The sequence below is a fragment of the Ischnura elegans genome, chromosome 6, assembly GCF_921293095.1.
Source record: "Ischnura elegans chromosome 6, ioIscEleg1.1, whole genome shotgun sequence".
Classification (NCBI taxonomy): Eukaryota; Metazoa; Arthropoda; class Insecta; order Odonata; family Coenagrionidae; genus Ischnura; species Ischnura elegans.
In genome coordinates, this window is record NC_060251.1 from 57,571,805 (window position 1) to 57,583,780 (window position 11,976).

General features: G+C 39.4%; 1 protein-coding gene across 1 annotated transcript in view; it reads right to left on the bottom strand.

Moving 5' to 3' along the window:
* The window catches only part of LOC124161373 (extracellular matrix organizing protein FRAS1-like), a 124,311-nt gene extending 114,079 nt beyond the window's left edge, over nt 1-10,232 (bottom strand). The window contains exon 1 of the mRNA XM_046537687.1: nt 9,982-10,232. The gene's annotated coding sequence lies outside the window, so the exon portion shown is untranslated. The remainder of the gene's footprint in view (nt 1-9,981) is intronic.
* Between the last annotated feature and the right edge of the window lie 1,744 nt (nt 10,233-11,976).

Below are 11,976 nucleotides of genomic sequence, written 5' to 3' on the forward strand. Positions count from 1 at the left end.
ACAAATCTTAGGATTGTTGCTCAGTGATGTTCAGTACAGCTTTTACTGTTTTTGGAAAAAGGTGTTTTTTTTAATCTTTTTTTTCATTATATTTTATGTTTTCGAATTCAAACCACTGTTTGTCGAAGGTAAGGAAGGACTAGCTGATAGGAGAATTGCGCGGAGAGCTGCTCAAACCAATCTTAGGATTATTAACCAATGATGATGAGATCAGCTTTTACTGTTTTTGGAAAGAACGTGTTTTTTTAATCTTATTTTATTTTTTCGATTTCAACCCACTGTTCGAAGAGAGTCAAATGAAAGACAAAAATGTCTCTTTACAGATTCAGACCCGCTTGATGAATTCCAGCGCTAAAATATACAAATAATCCCAATCAGCACCCAAGCCTTATTCTCCGACTGATGAAAACCTTATTCTTTACTTTTTGATGCATGTTATACTGTACTGATATCTTGTAAACCAAATTCGCACCCACGCTTTATTCCCCGAGTGATGATTTTTTTTCCTTTTTGGTTAATACTGTACTGTTTTTGGAAATATCGTTTTTTTATCCATTCTCGTGTTGTACTTTTTTAATTTCAGCCCACTCCTCGTCAAAAAGATAAACAAAAATATCTCCTTATGTATTATAACCCTTTTAAAGAATCCAAACGCTAAAATACTCGTTTTAAATAAACCTAATATCCAAGACTAAAAACAATAAACCCAAGACATCCTGCGAGTGGTGAAACCTTATTTTTTACTTTTTGGTGAATACTGTACTGTTTTTTAAAAAATCGTGTTTTTATCTTATTTCATGTTGTGCTTTTTTTTTTACTTCAACCCACTCCTCGTCTCAAAGAAATACAAAAATATCTCCTTATAAATTATAACCTACTTAAAGAATTCAAACACTAAAATACTCGTTTTAAATAAACCTAATGCCCGAGACCAAATAAAAAATATCCAAGACTCATCCTACGAGTGGTGAAAACCGTATTTTTTTTACTTTGTAGTGCATTCTTATTAATAAAAATAATAAGTATAGTAATAATATTAATAAAACATGAGGGTTAATTGCCTCGGTCACCTCGCACACGTTTTGTAAAAATAGTGTTTTTTTGATCTTATTTTATTTTATATTTTCGTTTTCGACCCACTGTTCTTCGCAAGGAGAAGTAGAGTCACGCACGGCCTTCCGGGAGAAGATCTTGGCGGATGCTTGTGGCTCACCTCGTTTCTCGTGGTCTCGTAGTCTCCCCACCCCTCCAGCTTTCCTCCCTCTTTTCTTTTATACCCCACGAGCACCTCCTATAGCCAGCTCTCGTTCCCTCCCACTAAATTCTCGTTCTCGCTAACGGCTTCAGCTGTCGTGCCCCGATGGTGATCGGCAGCTTTCTGCCCGCTTAACAAAACACTCGCAGGCAGGAAATCGAGCGTCTTTTATTTTTCCTTCGGTTTTTTTTCAATCGGGGCTCAATGGCTACCTAGAGAGAGATCAAAGAAGGTGGCGAAAAGGTGTGTTTGTTCCTTTCGCGGAAGCAACCTCGAGATTGATGGGAAAATGAGGTATGACGCGAATGTGTACCTTTTGGTTTAGCTCGGAAGGGGATAATACTCTGGTCACATATCCTGAATGGAGCAGCATTTTTCATGCCTCGAACTGCAAAACTTGATGACTAATGGAGAAGTGTTTTATCAATCTACTTGCAGGACACCCGGCGTTGCACGGAAGGATATTAGTGGAGAGAGAAGTGGAAGACTTGGAATTCATGTTCACGTAGAAGGATTTATGTTTTCTCTTTTATCGTGTCAAGAGGTGTGCCTACCCCACAGGATGTCCAATCGCAGAAGTTTGACGTGACGTAACAAATAGTAATGAGAAAATGACGCAAAGGACGCGTCGGACGCCACTGAAAGTAGCACTAAAAGGTTTGGGAGTATGAGATTCCCCTATGTGCCAAATTTGGTCGCAATCCGTGCAGCCTTGTGGAAACGCATAGCGGACAAACAAACAGACGTCCTCTTTTATATATAGAGATTGCCTTAAACGCATGCTTCCTTAGTATGCATGTTCGTATGAAAAAGGATTCATGTCAATCATACGCAAAGATATCGTGCTGTTCACTTAATTTTAATTTCACAAAATCTACCTCACGAGTTTCGATTGGCTTGTAAACTTTATCAGGCAGTTTTTGATGATGATGATTGCAAGCCTATAGAAACAAGTGTAGTTGAGTTTGTGAAATGAAAATTAAGTGGACAATACTATTTTTTCTGTAAAATGTAACATGCTGTTCCACGATATCTCTCCGAAAACAGTTTACTTCAAGGCTTTATTTGCTATTGTTCTGTTAATTATTCACGTGCGTGCGATTAAAAAAAGCATTTTCCGTCGAAAAAATTCATTATGTGACTTTGAGATGCAGGATTGCCAGTCATATTTTTTTCACTTTTATCAAAATTCCCAATTTAGATTCTCCTTCATCGGAGCTCCAAAATCTTCTGTACCGCATTCAAAGTGTTTGAAGCAATTCGCAATATTGATTTTATGTTTCTTTAATCTTCTGCCGATAAACAAAGAAGTTAATGATAAATAATAAGTCTCTAAAATCTAACACTTAATTTGGAAACTGGGTTCGGTATTTAATTATAGCCGTAATGTATGACTTGGGGGAAAAATAGTCCGACCGATTAGTGTCACTTGGTTGAGCTGATGAGCAAAAACTTTTTTAAATTACTGATCTCGACTATGTTCTCGCGTGTTTATTTCATTTCGCTGCGGATTCTTTTGTTTTTTCGATTACTCAAGACCTCAAACAATGAGTTACCTTGGATGAAGTCTGGAAACGTAATCGATATTTTTTGTGCCTTTCATCTTTATTTTGAAATACCTATGTAATACTTAAAATTCCTGCCCCTGGATAGAAAGATGGGTAACTACGCTCTAAAGTCGCCTAAATTCCATGAATCTAATGCTAGGCACCTTGAGCATTCCTTTTTTCTAGGTTATAAATAATAGTGTGCTATTTGCGCCCAGATCCTCAGATGAGCCACTTTTAGCTATCCAGGGCTGACGCTAGCCATAAAGTATCCTCCTAGCGTCTTTTCGTGCTAGATATTTAGCATATTTTTTTGCGCTAATGATTCTTAAGTTATCATAAATATTACTTGGTTTTTCGAAATGTTTCCTCAAATGTGAATGAAACAGTGCCGCCTAATTAAAAAGGTGGACAGTGGAAATTTTCCTGCTTTTTGGACGAGGTATTCTGAGCTTCCTTCTGTAGCGAAAGCGGTGAAACTAAAGCTCTTGTGAGTCCGGATTCCTAATTTCTGAAAATCATACTTATTTAAGTCAATTTGCTTTCAAAAGGAATGCGGCCTCCCCGTTTAAGTCCGGAGGTCACATCCTAACGAACGAGTAGGGGTCACGAGAATTTTGGAATTTTGAAATTGTCCTCCTCTTGAATATGTGGAAGCTATCGCTTTTTCAGAATGGCGCATATATTTTTCCATGTGGCCCATCATAATTATTATTGAATGGTCTACCCGCTCTTTGGTTCGCTTTCTTGGGTAGCCATATCCTTAATATGCCATTTTCGTGGCCGTATTTTGACCCCACCACACATAACTATTCATGTCCGTCATCTATTCTCTTAAAGGCTGTTCGTATCCAATATTCTTCCATAAGTTGTAGGAACATTTTCGCTCAAACTTTTTTTTTCTATTTTTCCAAGCAATCTACTTACAGCCACTCACTTCATATGCTAACACCCTGACAGCCCGCAGTATTCCATAAGGTGCCGCTAAAATATTTTTCCTTCCTCTTACAAAAGGTTACGTGTAAATAGTATTATACCTGCGTCTTTCCGAAACTTAAAACTTTCACTTTCGATTGTTAACTCATGTGTATGTCGGGAGTCCTACATATGGTGGATTTGAGATTATCAATTATCACTCTCACTGACACAAACCACTAATATGCATCTAAAATAATACCTCGATTTTTTATGTGATGGCCAGATTTTAAAGTAGTTTTCTTCATCGTTCATCGCTTTCATTGAATCATGAGCCGTTTTTTTTATTTGAATAGAATATATGGCTCTTTAGTGAGCAATTAATGGTACAGGGTAAAGAAAGGAAGGCGATTAGGGCATTTATCAACGCACCGAATACACAAAAGCCATAACTTAAAAAATAGCAACAAAACACGGACAAGCTCTCGCTCTCCTACTCACCTGATACGTTTAAGTGAGCGAGTGGGTGCTTTTTCGTAAGTTTTATTTTTTTGTTTATTTCTCTCGTAGTGACTCGGAGGCTGTGTGCTAGGTTTAGATTGCTTGAGCATTGAGAATAGATTTTTTTAAGAGCGACACGGAGAAAATCATCTACATCAACATCTACATGCTACCTCGCAAGCCGCCTAAAATGCGTGTGGCAGGGGGTGTTAGGACACCAGCTATTTACTTATAAAAAGGAAATGCTATAACGAAATTACGACTAGCATTTATTTAAGTCCTTAATGGTTCGGGGGAAAAACGAATTCCCATACCAATCCGTTCGGCAAAACATCTTTCTTAATTCATTGCTTCCGTCGGACCAGGAAATAGAGTGAGGCTCAAATATTATGTTCTCCGTGTCGCTCTTAAAGATATTCATTCTCAATTGTTCAAGCAATCTAAGCCTAGCGCGCAGTCTCCGAGTCTCCAGCGGCTCCCAGCCTAATTCGCTTAACATCTGGGTAACGCTGTCTGTACGTCATTAGCAGTATTTGACGTTTTTGGCTCAGCCTTCCTTTGTATTTTATTCAATTCGCGGATTAAGTCTTTCTGCACCAGATCCCATACGCTCGGTTCATATTCAAGGTGAGGTCGGACGAGTGCGAAATAGCACCTTTCTTTTACTTTCTCAACCGAAAATCGTCCACAATACGATTGAAGAATCCTAAAATATATTGAGCACCACTCTGTTTCCAGGTCTTACAGAAACGATAAACTTAAGATAGATATTTTTCCGAACGTATAGGTATGGGGAATAATTTTTGCCCCAAGCAATAAAAGACATCAATAAATGCTATTCGTAATTTCGTTAGAGCTCATCATTTTTATGCGTAAACGGCTGGTGTCCCAACAACCCCGCCACACTTCTATTGAGGCGGCTTGAGGGGCAGTATGTAGATGTAGATGAAATCTTGGAATTCGGCGACTCAATTTAAGTTTTCACTCAGCTTATCAATTGTAGAGTGTAGTCTTAGCGAGCTTTCGGGACTCGAGTACGGTCTCGTTAGACCAACGTGGCAACCGAGTCAATTTTGAATCAGGTAGATTTGAGTTACGTTCTGGATTAAGCTGGGTGCCGCTAGAGATTCGTAGACTGCGCGCTACGTTTGGGCTGCTTAAGCAATTGAGAATGGATATCTTTCAAAGCAACATGGGGGCATCATATTTGAACCTCTCTATATTTCCAGGTCCGACAGAAACGATAGTTTTGAGGGCTTGTATTCAGTAGTCAATATTCACTGCCTGCCTTTCTACCCAATTCTTTCCTTATACCCAGAATCTTAACTTTCCCACTTCTTAGTATGGCCTTGGGTACCTATCTCATTCAGTCACTACATTGAACATACATTAATTGATACTTTTTATTTCATGCTGCGGCTCAGCGATTGGAACTCACCGAATCAGTTGCGATGTTCAAGTCTTGTCTCGGAAATCTCCATGCAAGAGAGGTGGCCAATTGAAAATGAATGTGAGCTTTCGGTCCGATGCACATGGCCAAGCAGCCGTAGTCCTAGGCGGTCGAAAATTAAGCACGGAAAACCGCCTTCTAATTTTCCTACCTCGTCAGATCCGATCCGAAGTGAACGGAGACAAAGGCCTCGTGATGGGACGAGACGTTTTCGCCTCACAAAGGCGTCCGTCGGCGGGCCGAAAAACCCGTCACCCTTTTCATTCTGTGGGCGCTTTGAGCGGCGCTAGCCGGACCGCCCCACTTCAAGCACACGCACAAAGGGAGCGACTTCGGATGCCGCTACCGAAAGAGTCACCGATCTCCAAAACTCTCGCTGAAATAAAAGCGAAATTCACTCTTCACCATCACTCTCTCTTCATCGGATACCTTCCACAACATCGTTTGACTATCTACCGCGCCTTTGTTGTAACTTTGAAATGGGGTTTAACTTTAAGTTGATTAAAGCGTAATTGTGACATTATTTTTGCCTCAGTATGTGAGTAAAGTATAGTACCGATTAAGGTAGGTTTCCACGGAGTACCTACTTATGAAGCTTTCTGGTAGTCTCCCCTTCCTTCATTTACATCCCTCTTCAATTCATATAATTCACGGTTAATATTCCCCTTTCATTTTATCTTAAAGTCCTATTCCATTCCTTCCTCTCCCTCGATTACCCAACATTATGCCCTCTAGTACTGTTTTCAACATACCCTCCCCGTTAAGTACCCACCCCATCTATACCTCCTGTTTCCTCCGTATCTCATCCAGAAGCCTTGTCTTCTCACCCACCATGTCCATCACTTCGTCCTCCCTCCTCTCCTCCGTCCACTTCATTTTCTCAATTCTTCTTCATACTCACATCTCGGACGCCTCCATGTTTCTCTCGTGCTGCTTTGTAATTGTTCACGTTTCCGCACTGTAAAACGCTTCACTCCAGATCAAACTCTTCACTAAACTTTTCTTTAAACTCTTTCATAACTATCCTCTCATAAGCTCCTTCCTGTTAATGAACGCCTCCTTTGCTAATGCAATCTTCTTCGTGAAGTCTTAGTGCTGTATGGGTTTTCCTCTAATGTGCTACCCAAATAATTGAATTGCCCTGCCAGCTCAAGTTTCTCCTCGTCAACTTTTGCCTTGAGCTTCGCTTTATGAGCTCGCGATGTTTGACAAAACCGAATAAATTTGATCTTTTTGTGATTGAAAAAAAATCAATTGTAATTTTCCGAGAATTATTTTTAATACGGTTCACATTTTTAAAGCATAATTCATAGTGTCCGGCGATATCTGTTGGAAATGTTTTATATCCATGAGAATAAACTAAAATGGTAAACTTACACTCAATTTTATTTACTTAAGTACCGACCCGGTTTCCACACGCAGTGTCATTATCAAGGTCTTTTTAATCACCTTGATAATGACTATACGAGTCGAAACCGGGTCGGTACTTAAGTAAATAAAATTGTGTTGAAGTTTACCATTTTAGATTATTCTCATGCACATTTTTAAAGGTATCCCGGAATTACTTCCGTCTGTATTGAACACTTGTTTCATCTCTAATTAAATTTTGGTACAATACCGTTATTTATGAGACAACCTTGCCCCTATAGCGGATGAATGCCGTATCCCTTTTCGGTCACTCGAAGGGTTGGAATGTTTCGGAACGAATCGATTTTTTGTGGAGGGTCGAATTTCGCCGAGTAAATAATTTATTTCCCTCTCCAGAGCTCCAAAACCTGTGTGGATTGACCGAAGCAATTGAAGGTCTAAGCTATTTTTAGATTAGGAATCTCGCTGGCATTAAAAATAATATGTTTTCTTGTTCGTCAATAAATATCCCAGTTAAGAAAGCTTCTCTCTTTTTTTACGAAAATTGTTGAAATCTCCTACTGATCGCTTTCATGTCCTAAATTTGAATTATTATTCAAATGCAAAATATTTGTTGTAAAATCGAGTTAATTTATGTAGGTTATTGTTGAACACATTTAATGCAAGACTCTCGACTGATTGATCTTTTTTCTTCCTCATGTATTGCTCATTTAAAACTTAATTATCGTCTTGAAAATTTTATATTGAGTATAGAAGAAAATTAATAGCATATGCCTGTTTACTAAATTTGGAAATTTTTTCGCAGTATTTTCTGAGATGTAAAAATATTAAGATAGAGGTAAATGATGGGAAAGACTTATCATACGTTCTTTGAAATTTTAGGGGAAAATCGAAAGTTATGAACAAAAATGCGTCACGAACAATGGCTAAGTGCGGCCGGTTTAGCAAAAGTGATGCGTCCTCTTAATATATCTGTAATTCTCCTTGGGTTAATATCCGTATATTTTCGACATCAGTAGCTATCGTATAATTTCACACGGTGGAGGTTTTTCAATGGAATTTTTTATGTATGCAATTAGAATTTAATTTATTATTTAATTAAATTGATTAAAATTTTATAGCTGTATATGCTCGGATTAAAGAAGAAGTCCGAATACATGGTCACATGGACATTATCCCCGGATATTGCTCTCCTATATGGTCCATCTCAGCTCCCTCTAACCTCACCTCTCTTGACAGTATAACAAGCTTCTTCGCCAGAATTGTAAGGCACAGAGTTCCCCACTTACGTGACATGTACACCAGCTCGCTCCTATCTTATCTATCAATCACTGATCTCTGCCAACAAAGGATTAAAACTTATTTACAATGTTCTAAATTCAAACATTCATTGTTCTGATTTGCTTTCTTCCATTAATTTCAGAGTGCCTTGCCGATCCACTCGTACACATTCCTTACTCCATACGCCTATCCCTAGACTATCTCTCGTCAAGCGCTCATCCAACACCGCCTTTGCTCCCTGCTCAATTCATTACCAGACAATATTCATCCGTTTTTTCTGCCCTTAAACTCCTTGTCAATCTCGCCATGTCCCATTCCTCGGCTAATAAATAAACCTCCCTCTCCACCTCCCTTTACACGTGTCTTGTGTTCTTGTTCTTTACCATCTGATGCTTGCACTCTCTGTTCTGATTTTTTACGTTAAAATTTTTGTTTGTTACTGCGTCACTATAAATTGGCAGAAATGTATGTATGTGAGAAACTCCTTGAATAAATAAATGGTGGGTGAAGAGTAGCAGCTTCTAAATGAGATACGGAAAAGACTAAGTATGGATGGAGTGAGTACTGAGCGGGGAGGGAATGTTGAAAAGAGTGCTAGAGGGTAGATTGTTGTGTAAACGGGGAAGAGGAAGGAAGCGGATAGGATTTTTTGATAGAATCAAAGGGAGTAGTCTTTTTAGTGGATTGAAGAGGTAAGTACTGTAAGGGAGGACTACCAGAATACCTCTTAAATACTACACGCAAATCTACCCTAATTAGTAGAATACTTTCGTCTAATTAAATGGACTCAGATGCTGCCTACGGCACGGAGTGTAACAAGTCTATCTTTCATCCCAAAGTATAGGTATAAAAATTTAATCCCAGAAAAAAATTCGTGCCCCTCATAGTTTTCACTAAATTATTAATATTTCATTAAATAGACTCGGATGCTGCCTACAGCGCGGAGGGTAACAAGTCCGGCTTTCATCCCAAAGTATCGGTATACATTTTTGAATCTCAGAAAAATAATTCGCGCGCCTTACAGTTTTCACTAGAATGGTCACTGAGGGGAGCGTGATAGCCAAGTGTACTTATAGTGTAGGTGTACTTATGCCGTGGCCGAAGGGTACCTGCTTCAAAATACCCACTGAAACCTTCGGTCACCCACTACTAGCAGTAAAAATCGCTGTAGTGCAAGATAGCATAAGGAAATTCACAAGCTTCCCCGCCCTAAAGATGAGAAATTCAGCCACCTCTGGGTTAGTCAGGGTTGAGCTCTACCGTCACATATCCAAACACACCTCCGGTTGTAATCTCTCTCGCATAACCAAACTAACCACCGCTTTGAGTTACTGAAAGGATGAAAATGGTTCGCTAAGATAGTTTCACTTTCTTTCCCTTATTTGCACTTCTAGTCTAAAGTCTAGTTTGGGGTGAGCTCTACCCTCGTCTATCCAAACCAACTTACACGTGGAATCACTGAATAGGTGAGAGTAATTCACTCAAATTATTTCGCTGTAGCTGCCAACTTATGTGCACTTCGAAAAAGTTTAGTTCAGAGTGAGCTTTACTCTCACTTATCCAAACCAACCTATTGATTGAATTGCCGATTTGGTGAGAGAGGTTCACTCAGATAATTCCACTGTCGCCACCACTAAATCTGCACTATTCTAAGTGTCACTCACCTTTCTTCCTGATCGTCCGAGTCCCAAAAAAGAAGTCACCGCTATTCTGCTCCCGAAACTGCCGGTCGGCGAGGAGGTCTCTTCCCCGTGCGTCAGGTATCCTTATCACCGGCACGGGAGATTTCTCCACCTCTATCCTTTTCACACGGCTCTGCGCAACTTTCTAGAGAGGGGATACACGAGAAAGAACTGAGGGGTAACGTGAAGGGAAGGATATCTTCCTATCCCTCCTACGTGTCGCGTGCGTTGTGTCTCCTCTCTCCGGAGGTCCACGGGCAACTGCCGTGCCCAGTCGCCGTACCGGACGGCCCAACAACTTTGGTGTAGGGAGAGGGGGGAGGAGGGGGTGGGGGTTGGACCATCCCAGTCAGCCCTCTTCTTCTTCTGTGGGATTTGGCGTTGTTGGTGGGTGGGGGAGAGGACTCCCATTGCCTCGTGACCCCATACCCTGTTCTCTGCCTCACCTCAAATCACGCTCGGGAAGTGATCTCTGCCACAAGTCCTCTACCGGACTTTTGCCGCGGAATCTTCTTGCCCTTTGTAATACGTGTACTTCTATAGAAAGGGTCGATAGTATTAAATATCTAGGACTTTACATTGATCAAAGATTAAGCTGGAAACAGCATATCGGTAAAAATACATCTATAATTCGGAAATTTTACTTATTTGGATATATATTAGCCCAGTGTCTGTTCTCAGAATGGTCTACTATGCCTTAATTAATTCAAGATTACAATACATTGGGTTGGGTTGGAGCATATTTGACTTATTTGCAACCACTCCTGGTATCCCAGAAAAAGGTGATAAGGGTAATGTAATGCTGAGGGCATCAAACTTAATGCATTCCCTTCCCCTATTCAAAAAAATTAACATCTTACCTTTGAGGTATTTATTCGTTATAAGACACGTAGAGTATTTTATATTAGAGGTGGTGAAAATAACTTACCAAGAGTACATAATCTCCTTTATTGTAATGCTGTTCACATACCCAGACCAAGAACACAATTATTTAAACAAAGATTCCTATTCTTGGGACCGAAAAATTTACTGTGAGTAATAGTGAGTAGTAATGAGTGACCAAAATACATAACTGACGTAAAGAATGATTAAAGATGTTGCAAAAGAGGAAAGGTGTGGTTGCTGGCTCATAACGATGTTTCACGTTTGCTTAGATGAATGAGGTATGGTAATGAATGGAATGAGATGCAATGATTGTCTTAGTTAGTGATTTCATATTTCATATGTACTTCCAGCATGGTAACATTTTTGAGTAATATGTACCAAAGCACTCTAACTGAAGAGAGAGTCAGTAACCCCAAAACGGAGTAATAATTCCAAAGGGGTACCTATGTTCGTGCAGCCATGTATTACTTAAAATTTATGTTTAAGTGGAACAATAAACATTATTATTACTTGCCTGTTTTGAGACTACGGTCGCATCGGGTTGAAGTGTTATCTGAAGTCCTGGCTTCCTATCTCAAGAGCCCGTGTTCTAATACCCGAACTCTTGATTTGGTCAGGTTAATTAGCTGAAGAAATGGGTATTTATAAGGATTCTAGTTAATGATGAGAAGCCTGGTATGGTATTTATAAATAGTCATTGGAATTAGGAATTTCGTGGCCAAACACCAGTAGAGAACTTGTGGGATATTATACTTCCCAGGTGTTATTTGATGTGAGGAAAAGAAAATAGTTTGTAAATTTAAAGATCGTAAACTTTCCCGGTGAATACAATAGATAAAAATCTTGTCGGGTTTGTCTTCTCAAGTAAGGCTGTTTAAAGCCTTAAATATCCTTACCAGGTGCCAGCCATCATTTCGCCAAGCTGAGCTGCCTACGCTGTTTTGAGTAAAAATATGAACTATAATCTCCAACTTATTATGTAATTTAACATTGAAATATATAGACTCAATGCTGAAGATAAATACTTAATAGTATTGACGTATGGTGGTTAAAAAAATTACAAAGATTTATGGATTTAACCAAACTTTAAGA